The following is a 12,067-nucleotide window of genomic DNA, read 5'->3' on the forward strand; positions in this document are numbered from 1 at the left end:
CATATTGCCAAGTCATCAAGATGCTCCTAGGAAAGATACAATGTGTCCTAAGGAAGCAAAGAAGTCATGAATTATCAGATCGGAATGGTTTCAAGGCTAGCTTCTCAAAACAAAGGTTAGATTAGATCACTTAGGGTAGAGGGTGCAAGCTTATCTATAGACATATTGTGAGGTCATCAAGATGCTCCTACGAAAGATACAATCACATTTAATGATTACTGGTCCAACCACATCATGGCCTTGTCTTATTTCATTTCTGCCCTACCATTATATCCTTTCGTCCTCTCTCTCTCTCTCCCTTTCTCTCTCTCTCTCTCTCTCTCTCTCTCTCTCTCTCTCTCTCTCTCTCTCTGTGTGTAGCCCCACCTATCATCCAATTGCCTCACGTCTCAAGCTTAGTTCTCATGCCTATAGTCCACATGACATGAAACATATTTGACACTTTACTCTCATTGAGAAGCAAGGCTAGCTTCTCAAAACAAAGGTTAGATTAGATCACTTAGGCTAGAGGGTGCAAGCTTATCTCTAGACATATTGCCAAGTCATCAAGATGCTCCTAGGAAAGATACAATTACATTTAATGATTACTAATATCCAATCGCCTCACCTCTGGAGGTTACTTCTCATGGCCATAATGCACATGACATGAAACATATATACATAATCCTTTACTGTCCTTGAGAGGTTGATTAGATCACTTAGGCTCCAACCACATCATCGCCTTGTCTCTAACTAATACACTAACTTAATTCACTTCTGTCCATCAATATATTTTCCCTCTCTCTCTCTCTCCCTCTCTCTTTCTCTCTCACCTCTATTATCTTTTAGTTCTTCCGTCTCAATAATATAACCATCTAGAAACTATAAGATCATAATGGTTTGCATGATTTTAAAAATGTAGCTTACATTTAATGATTACTGGTCCAATCACATCATCGCCTCCATTATCTTTTAGTTCTTCCATCTCAATAATATAATCATCTACAAACTTAATTCCTTTCTGTCCACCATTAGCTTGTCTCAAACGATGCAAACTCACACACACACACACAATGTGTCCTAAGGAAGCAAAGAAGTCATGAATTATCAGATCGGAATGGTTTCAATGATTTTGAAAATGTAGCTTGTCTCAAACGATGCAAACTCACACACACACACACAACGTGTCCTAAGGAAGCAAAGAATTCCAAATAGAAAGCAAAGTCAATTGAAAAGAAAGGCTAGCTTCTCAAAATGAAGGTTAGATTAGATCACTTAGGGTACACAGTGCAAGCTTATCTGTAGACATATTGCCAGGTCATCAAGATGCCCCTATGAAAGATACAATTACATTTAATGATTACTGCTCCAACCCCATCATCGCCTTGTCTCTAACTAATACACTAACTTAATTCACTTTTGTCCACCATTATATTTTCCCTCTCTCTCTCTCTCTCCCTCTCTCTCTCTCTCTCTCTCTCACCTCCATTATCTGTTAGTTCTTCCGTCTCAATAATATAATCATCTAGAAACCGTCGTAGCTTCTAAATCTCTCTCTCTGTCTCTGTCTCTCTCTCTCACCTCCATTATCTTTTTGAAAAAAGATGGTTCTTACTTCAGTTTTCCCCTACCAAGAATCTAAGCGTCCACGAATTACGATTAGAATGGTTTCATGAATGTAACAAAGAATTCATGAATTATCAAATCAGAATGGTTTCATGAATGTAACAGAGAATTCATGAATTATCAGATCAGAATGGTTTCAATGATTTTGAAAATGTTTAACATGCAAACACACACACACACACACACAATGTCAATTGGGAAAAAAGTGATCACTTACCTGGATAAACAAAAGTTGTGGAGAGAAGCTAGTGCTAGTCCAACAATAAAATGAAGCACCTGCAAGAAAAATAACCCAAAAAAAAAGTAAAGCTAAGCGAACTGTACATCTCTCTCTCTCTCTCTCTCTCTCTCTCTCTCTCATAGAAATACGTAATGACATACACCCCCCCCCCCACACACACAAACACACACACAAACACACACACTCTCTCTCACACACACATATAATCTCTCTCTCTCTCTCTCATAGAAATACGTAATGACATACACCCCCCCCCCACACACAAACACACACACTCTCTCTCACACACACATATAATCTCTCTCTCTCTCTCTCTCTCTCTCTCTCTCTCTCTCTCCCCCCTCTTCCACTTATCTTTCTCTTGCATTGGATCATCCCTCAAGATGGTTTTTAAGCATGTGCAATTCTCCCCCCTCTTCCACTTATCTTTCTCTTGCATTGGATCATCCCTCAAGATGGTTTTTATTTTCTTTCATCTCCTTTCCTTAGATATTCATGCCGTTTCACCTTCCCCTAGCATCAATCAACCCCTACACCTCTCTTTCTCTCTCTCTCTCTCTCAAAACCACATACAAAAATTCTATAAACCTTCCCCCCCCCTCTCTCTCTCTCCCTCTCTCACAAAAACACAAAAGTACACACACACACACACACACACACACACACACACACACAAACACACACTCTCTCTCTCTCACACACATATAATCTCTCTCTCTCACACACTATAATCTCTCTCTCTCACACACATATAATCTGTCCCTCTTTCACCCAAAGGAAACGTGCATCCCTCAAGATGGTTTTTAATCAAGAAATTCGCCGGTATTGGCAGCAAGGAAATACGGGAAATAATTTAATGTACTTAATGTGTCTAGTTAGAACGAATGGACTAATGTTGGGTGCTCCAATAACATACAGCAATGGCTAGAGGAAGTGAATCGTATGACTATATGTGATATAAGGTAGACTGATACAGTTAATTACTTGAAGAGAAAGGAGGGTGTAGCATATGTGTCTACATGCAAGGTTGCATGATGGCAATTGATTGACCTATAGTAGGGTGCACACTACCTCTTTTCCTTCAGGAAAATCTCTCCTTGCTTGCTCAAATCTACCTTCTTTCGTTCCTCCATTATCTTTATTTTCTTTCATCTCCTTTCCTTAGATATTCATGCCCTTTCACCTTCCCCTAGCATCAATCAACCCCTACACCTCTCTTTCTCTCTCTCTCTCTCAAAACCACATATAAAAATTCTATAAACCTCCCCCCCCCCTCTCTCTCTCTCTCCCTCTCTCACAAAAACACAAAAGCACACACACACACACACACACAAACACACACTCTCTCTCTCTCACACACATATATTCTCTCTCTCTCACACACTATAATCTCTCTCTCTCACACACATATAATCTCTCCCACTTTCACCCAAAGGAAACGTGCATGCATTAAATTTGAAGCATTTAAGGGCACATTTTTAATTTAATGCCCTTTACATCCTTTAAAATATCCATTTATAGAAGTAAGCTTGTGAAATAATAATATTACTTTCTTTCTTTTCTGACTCACCCACCCAACTCACCCACCCGATTGAGGCTTTTGAGGAGACGCCGCCCTGCCTCTACTCCCCTAGGAATTCGAATGAGGGCCATCGCCTAGGTAGGCTAGCAGCCCTTCCACTGGGCTGCCGCGGCTTCCTCAAGAAGATTACTTTTAGCACCACCTTGTTTACAATGTTTCAATGGAGATTCAGATTTATGTTTTCCGCCTTTATCTTGTAATGTTTGAAATATTGTATTAGAATCTTTTCATTTAAAGAATGTCTTTTCAAAGAAGGGCGTGGTAAAGTCTTCTTGTATCTTCAAAAACTTACTCTTATCTTAGGGGGGTGGTCAGCCCTGCCAAAAAGGACCTATCCGACATTTTTATTTTTATCTATTTATTTTTTGTAAAGCTCACTCTTATCTCACCAAAGAAACTACTCCTAGTAGCATTCGTGCTCTCATCACTATCAATGGGCACTTGTCAAGGTGTTGGATTCTGCTCAAACAGCTAGTGACATTCAAATTTCACAAAAGTGAGGTAAATTCTAAGGATTTGGACTCCACTCACCATTTAGATTCTAGGGGGGGGCAATTGCACTTGGGTTTGAAGAAGCAATGGACGTCTAAATGCTTAAATTTCATAATGACCTTCTCTTTTCCGTGAAAAGCATTATCTATAAGAATTTTTCGTTCCTAGCATTTCTGTAATTGCATTTCTTTCCTACCAAAATCCAAACAGCAAGAAAATGAGGCATAATCTTCCACACAAATCCTGTATGGTTCTCGTGTAATTCCGCCTTTATCTTGTAATGTTTGAAATATTGTATTAGAATCTTTTCATTTAAAGAATGTCTTTTCAAAGAAGGGCGTGGTAAAGTCTTCTTGTATCTTCAAAAACTTACTCTTATCTTAGGGGGGTGGTCAGCCCTGCCAAAAAGGACCTATCCGACATTTTTATTTTTATCTATTTATTTTTTGTAAAGCTCACTCTTATCTCACCAAAGAAACTACTCCTAGTAGCATTCGTGCTCTCATCACTATCAATGGGCACTTGTCAAGGTGTTGGATTCTGCTCAAACAGCTAGTGACATTCAAATTTCACAAAAGTGAGGTAAATTCTAAGGATTTGGACTCCACTCACCATTTAGATTCTAGGGGGGGGCAATTGCACTTGGGTTTGAAGAAGCAATGGACGTCTAAATGCTTAAATTCCATAATGACCTTCTCTTTTCCGTGAAAAGCATTATCTATAAGAATTTTTCGTTCCTAGCATTTCTGTAATTGCATTTCTTTCCTACCAAAATCCAGACAGCAAGAAAATGAGGCATAATCTTCCACACAAATCCTGTATGGTTCTCGTGTAATTCTTGTCTTGCAAAGATTTCCTTGTCTCTTCTATTGTGGACCTTGTCTCATACCTCAATGCCTGCTTTGTCAATGAAACAACAGGAGGAGGAGGATCGAGGCTGGATCGAACCTCAGGAGATGGAGCCAGCCGCAGGAGGTGGACCGCAGGAGGTGGATGGAGCTGGAGGTGGCACATGAGGTGGAGCGATGGAGGGTGGTGGAGGCTGGAGGAGCCACAGGAGCTGCGAGCTGGAGGTGGATGGAGTTGGTGGTGGAGGCTGGAGGAGCTGCAGGTGGCGATGGAGCTGGTGGTGGAGGCTGGTGGTGGAGGCTGGAGGGCGCTGGATGGAGCTGGTGGTGGAGGCTGGAGGGCGCTGGATGGAGCTGGTGGTGGAGGTTGTAGGAGCCGCAGGTGGAGATGGAGCTGGAGGTGGCGCTCGAGCTGGAGGTGGACGTCAAGCAATCGCAAGAGCCGCAGGAGACGCAGGAGACGGTGCAATGGAGGATGGTGGAGGTTGGAGGAGCTGCAGGAGACGGAGGAGGCGTAGGACGTGGAGCTGGAGGTCGCAGGACGTGGAGCTGGAGGTCGAGCCGCAGGAGACGAAGCTGAGGAGACGAAGCTGAGGAACGATGGAGCGGTGGCGGCGATGGAGCAACGGCGACGGCGCACCATTTCATTTCCATTGAAGGCGTGAGGCGGCTTTCCATTGAAGGCGTGATGCCTCCCAGCTCGCCGCCATGTGGTGCGCCTCTCGTCGCCACGTGGCGCGCCTCTCGACTCCCAACTCGTCGCCACATGGCTATCCCAAGTCGCTGCCACGTGGCTATCCTCCCTCCTTCCTCCCTCCTTAATAGAATAGATAGATGCTCACGCGCGAGCGGGGAGCGGTGGTTTGCAAACCAGGATTTGAGAGGTTATTCTCCTCTCTAATTTAATAGGGCCAGTGGACACACAGGCTGAAGGGGTGTTTTGTTCACGCAAGTAAAATCTGTAAATATTGTTGACTGGTTGTACACTATCCGGTGCTCCCTTTGCCTTCTCTGTGCACCCTTTGTCTGACTGGTAGCGCAGCAATGCTCCTATCTGCAACTTGAGAATTGGAGGTGCGAAAGAGATCGCTGAGTATGCATTTTTGCTCCCATTTGATTAAAACGGTTGAACATAGTTGAAGCGCCTCTAGCCGCGCTAGAGTGGCTCCGTGTGCAAGCCTTGGCCTAGGGAGTGGTTCGTGGTCCTTGCACTCACAAAGCATGGGGCTAGCTGAGATTACTCCTAGGATGTGGATGTGTGTTCTCAAAGGGGCGGTATCCTTTGTCATTTCTTCTTTTGCATCCATGCCTTCTGTATCATGTTACATGCATGCAACACTCTATAGATTTGGCCACTTGGCCAAATCTTTTTGTACCTATGTTAATTAAGTCTATTATGAGGTGCTTCGATGTAGAAATACAATGATGTGAGTGGATGAATAATAGAGCCATCTCTCATGCTATGGTTTGCCCTCTTAACCAAACCTTGTCTTGTGCATGTGGATAACCATGGGTCTATCCACGACTGGTATGAGGTTCTTACACAAATACAATGCATTGAATTGTAGTGCCTAAGCATGGCACTAGTGGGACATTGTAGATTTAGCTGCTTGGCCAATGCTTCATGGTGACCTTGTAAAGCATTGTCATCCTAACTCACGGTAAACACACTATTCAAAATTTTTGGACTTTCTCTCCTGGTTTGGACTTTTTTTTGGAGCATATCTTCTCCACTTAACTTCACTTAGTGAGCTCAAAAATTGGGTTTTTTAGAGCACTAAATGTGTCACTTATATACAAATATGGCCTTACTAAGCTAAAAAGTCAAGTGGTGACCTCTAATTTTAAAAAATGGCTCAGTGAAGCCATAATTCCCAAACTCATGCATGGTGCCCCCATCTAATAACTATAATAATAATAATACTAGTCTCCTAACTCTAGTTCAATTTTAACAGTATAAAGTGAAAATATGACACCATATGAAAAGAGTTTGTTGAATTCAACATATAAGTGGTGTATAGATACACCATTTTTTTGAAAAAAAAGAGTTTGTTGAATTCAATATATAAGTGGTGTATAGATACACCCTTTTTTTGAAAAACAAACAATACAATAAATTATCTTATTGGTGGTGTATAGATAGACCATTTGTATGAAAAAAAGCATACAAAACATTATCTTATGCATCTGAATCTCGTTCAGAGTCATCAGATTCATGTAATGTATTTGTGCTTGATGGGTCAAGTCTTGCCAAATGATGTTTAATATGGACACAACTTGGATTAGGGATTGTGATACATTTTTCAACATTGTATCCATTCTTCTTTTTAAAACTTCGTGTCCTCAATTTCCAGCAATGAATAATGCTATTGACTTCCACCTCTATTAATCCCTCATTATTTGGAACCCATTCACGTTTCTTTTGCAAGCATCCCTCATAGAGTTAATTTATTGTATATCTTCTCAGGAGATTTTTCAATGGCTTTGGTTCATACCATAAAGCTATAAATGTTATAGGAGTTCCCTTGTCATCCCTTTCTATCTTAGCAACCTTTACCTTGGTCATCCAACTCTAAACCTGGATCAGATGCCCAAATTGCAACAAATAGACCTCTTCAATCTCATTAGATGGTATGAACTCTGGTAAATGTTTGTCTCCCTTCCTACCACAATATTTTCGAGGTAAAAGGCATTTCTCTGCTTCCTCCATATCTACTAACATATTTATATCCAAAGGAAAACTTGGTGACCTAGCTTGTTCCGGCCAAAAGGATTCACAGTATTCAATGCTCATTAAGTTTTCTTGTCTTTCTAAAGATTGGATTATAAGTGCTTCAGTTGATTTAATTGTCTCCAAATTCTTAGTTGATTGCTCATGATATTTTTGCATCATACTTTGAAGATGTTTAATGAAGGCTTTGAAGCCTTTCATTTCATCTATGTCAAGTGATTTGTTTTTTGCAAGAACAAATCTAGTTTCCTCCAATGGAATTATTCGTTGTAATAAAGCATATGACTCACTCCATGTATTCGCAATGTGCTAGATAAACATCCGTGAGCATCTCTGACCTTTCTTATTGCTTTCATGATTAATGTAACAACCTGGTTACTATCATGGTCATGCAAACTATCAATCCATACATCACAAAAGATTCGGTATCCATGTACTAATACTCTAGACAGGTGTGTTTTTAGTCCACGTTTGCCCTCCAATGCTGGTGGGATACATCTATATCATGGCAAAGTGGTTGTATTCTGGTCCATGCCATCAATAATGATGCACATGGACTTATCGACATGTGAAATAGCTTCCTCTCTCCAAGAAGCATACAACTTTTGAGCATCCTGCACATGACGTAAATGGATTGATTGCCATTTAATATATCTTCCTCACTGCTACTCACATTTACTATGTTCAATGGCATTTTTTAATTCATCACATGTCTTACATTTTGACATCCTTTGCTTTGATGGTGTCTTGACATGGCAAAAATCTCTACGCCAAATTTTGTACAAGGTTGATCGTGAAATCATGCTCTCATCTCTGTCTTGTAAAGTTTTATTGATAGTTTCTAGGATGACCTTCTTTGTCATTCCCAAAGGAAGGTGTTGTTGGCATTCGACACGTCCATCTAGCATTGTTTGTTGAAGATGAGGCTGTGGTAATGCATGGTCTTTGAGAACTTGCTTTAATGTTGCGGTTGCATTTATAGTGCTTCCATGGCATTTAAGCTTGTAGGTATTTCCATGAATTGTATGAACCACTTTTTCTTTCACCTCTGCCCAAATGGTCCAGTATGTGCCATGTGATAGTCCAGTTAACCATTGATATCCTCGATTGCAAATGGGTCTCCCATTAACCATGGGTTTCAATCTAGATTTATAGTGTCTTGTGCTCAAATCTTGATTCGTGCCTTGATGAAGAAAGCATGAAAACTCTTGAAGAAGATAGTTATATCTATTAGGCGCTATCTTACTCCAAATACCAAGGCGTATGACTGCACAATCATCTTTTCCAACTTTTCTAATACAAAGTCTCTTGTAACAAACTCGCATAAGCATCCTTTCCATATTCTCCTCGGATAGCATTACATGTCTCTTTGGTTCTAGAATTGATGCCATGATTCTTCGCCTCTTCACACTCACATACTTTCTTGTTGTAAATAGTGTCTTGCGTTTTCTATTGTAAGACCATCAAACCTCGAATCCATTTCCCTTGAATCTTCATCTTTATAATCAAATGTTGTGTGGGCTTGAAAATTATTTGATATCTTATAATATCTTGGAAATGGCAATCTAGTAGACATGTTCATTGATGTCAATTTGTTGCCAATGCCTCTTGAATTTTGTGGTTGAACTGTTTCTCCTTCGTAACTCAAGATTCTCCCATCTATATTCTCTGTCATGCTAGTAACAATATTATGAACAACATGATAAGTTTCAGATTCTCTGCTCCTTTTGCCTTGTAGTGTATTTTTCTTTGTGGTCCCATCTTATTATTCTCAACACAAGATAAGTCTTCTATATCAGTAAGCATGTTTGAGTCACTTGCAACACAGGACAAGTCTTCTATACCAGTGAGCCTATTCGAGTCACTTGCAACACATGACAAGTCTTCTATACCAGTGAGCCTATTCGAGTCACTTGCAACACAAGACAAGTCTTCTATACCAGTGAGTATATTTGAGTCACTTGCAACACAAGAAACCTTTTCTACATCAACATCTGTTACTATAATGTCCTCAATACGTGTGAGCACGCCACTATGATACTCTTAATTACTACTATAGCTTCTTATCAATTTGGATTCCATTTGTGTTATAGTCTTTTTCTTCTGATAATATTCTGTTGTGTGTTCCATGACATTGAAGGAAACTGTCTTGGGCAAACTTGATTTCAAGAAAGCTAACCCCCATTTACAAGTACTATAAACTTGTAGTTGAGACGTAGTATTATGGACGTCTAAATGTGACGTACTATCCATTGCATTTTGAATGACACCTGCACTAGTCAACTTAATTATCTCCACTATACAGAGAAAACACTGAGCATAGCCCTTAAAGTTGCCAATTGCTAAAACTTCTCTGGAGCAAGATAACATCTCTACTTTTCCCCCCTCAAAATAAGTTTTCTTGATATCTTGAAAGTACGTCTTTGGAACAATTTCATCTTGGTCTTAGAGTGTTCTATGTGCTTGCATATCAAATATGTCACATTGTAAGATATCTCCCAATGTTTCAAAGTCTCTATGTGGATATTTTAAATGTACTTCAAGATTTACAACGTTGCTGATTATCACTACACATCTTCTCTCACCACAACATTGGAAATAACACACATTCATAGGATCAAGACTATGAATTCGTCCAAAAGCCACCACTTCATTCTTCTTATATAACACCACATCCATATCCTCTGGTAGGGTGAATACTTGTTTTATGTACAAAAATAGATTAGCAACTCAAAATGAACATAATAGTAATCATTGAGCTTATTATTACTTAATAACTTCTATATCAAAACTAGCAGAGAAGGCATTAAACCTAAACCTTACATCCTAAACTTTAAATAATTAATCACCAAACATCTTAACTACCGTAAATCCTAAACTTTAAACATTTAATTCCTAAACCCTAAATCCTAAATCCTAAACTCCTAAACAATAAATCCTAAACCTTAAACCCTAAACTCTAAATCCTAAACCCTAAATCTTAAATCTTAAACCCTAAACTCGAACCCTAAAATATAACCAAAATTTAATGAATTTTTTAAATTTGAGCAACAGGTTGGGGGATATATCCAACCTGTTGCACAAATCAAGAATTTTTCTTATTTGTGCAATAATTTTATATACAGTTGGGGAATATATCCAACCTGTTGCACAACTCAAGAATTTTCTTGATTTGTGCAACAGGTTGGATATGTTGCTCAAGCAATAGGTTGGGGGGTATATCCAACCTATTGTACAAGTCAAGAAAATTCTTGACTTGTGCAACACATTGGATATACCCCCCAGGGGTCTCCCCAACTGAGGCTTGTTGTTGGATATATCCCCCAACCTGTTGATTGAGCAACAAGTTAGGGGATATATCCAATCTGTTGCACAAATCAAGAAAATTCTCGATTTGTGCAATAGGTTGGATATACCCCTCAACCTATTGCTTGAGCAACAAGTTGGGGGGGTATATCCAACTTGTTGCACAAATCAAGAAAATTCCTTGATTTTTGCAATAGGTTGAGTGCACCATTAACCTATTCCACTTGCAACAGTTAGGGGGATATATCAAACCTATTGCACAAATTGAAAAAAATCATTAAATTTTGATTGTATTTTAGGGTTAGGATTTAGGGTTTAGTATTTAGGGTTAAGGATTTAGGGCTTAGGATTTAAGATTTAGTGTTTAGGGTTTCGAGTGTATGATAATGTTTTTAGGGTTTAGGGTTTAGGATTTAGGATTGAGGGTTGAGGGTTTAGGGTTTAGGGTTTAGGATTTAGCATTTAGGGTTTATGATTATTATTTTAGGGTTTAGGATTTAGGATTTAGGGTTTAGTATATAAGATCATGAGGTTAGAGTCTAGAATCTAGGGTTTAGAGTTGAAAATTAGGTTTTAGAATTTAAGTTATAGGGGTTAGGGTTTAAGGTTTAGGGTTCAGGGATTATAACTGTTATATAAGTTTAAGAGCTTAGATTGTATAACCCAAGATTTATGGAACTTTAGGATTTAAGATCTAGGGTGTAAGATTTAAGGTATATAAACTGTATAAAATATGCATTCCAAAGTATTCAGTTTAGATATATATAGACTATATGTTATATGCTTTCCAAAGTGTTTTATTTATAGGTACGATCCTTTGCAAAGGCTTTACTTTAAGTAAATATAAGTCTACCTAGTCAAAGTATCCTATTGATTAGGGACAAGTACATAGGTTAAAAGCACACCGATTCATATTTTCTTACATTCATGCTGCATGGTGTATCAAAAGGTATGATCCTTTGCAAAGGCTTTACTTTAAGTAATTATAAGTCTACCTAGTCAAAGTATCCTACTGATTAAGGACAAGTACATAGGCTAAAAGCACACCGATTCATATTTTCTTACATTTATGTTGCATGGTGTATTAGAAGAAATGAAAAAGTATGTGATAAGAAATATTTAAAAGAAATATGTATTCCATATCATGGATACCATGGATATCTGGTGGTTGCTAAAGTAAAAAAATGATATGGATGCAATGATACTATAGTTTTGTGCAAAGCCTTAAACAAAGTTTAAGGCTTTTGCAAAGTATTACACAT

This window comes from Dipteris shenzhenensis, chromosome 7, assembly GCF_047967505.1.
Source record: "Dipteris shenzhenensis isolate YYH24624 ecotype China chromosome 7, Dip_SZ_1.0, whole genome shotgun sequence".
Taxonomy (NCBI): Eukaryota; Viridiplantae; Streptophyta; class Polypodiopsida; order Gleicheniales; family Dipteridaceae; genus Dipteris; species Dipteris shenzhenensis.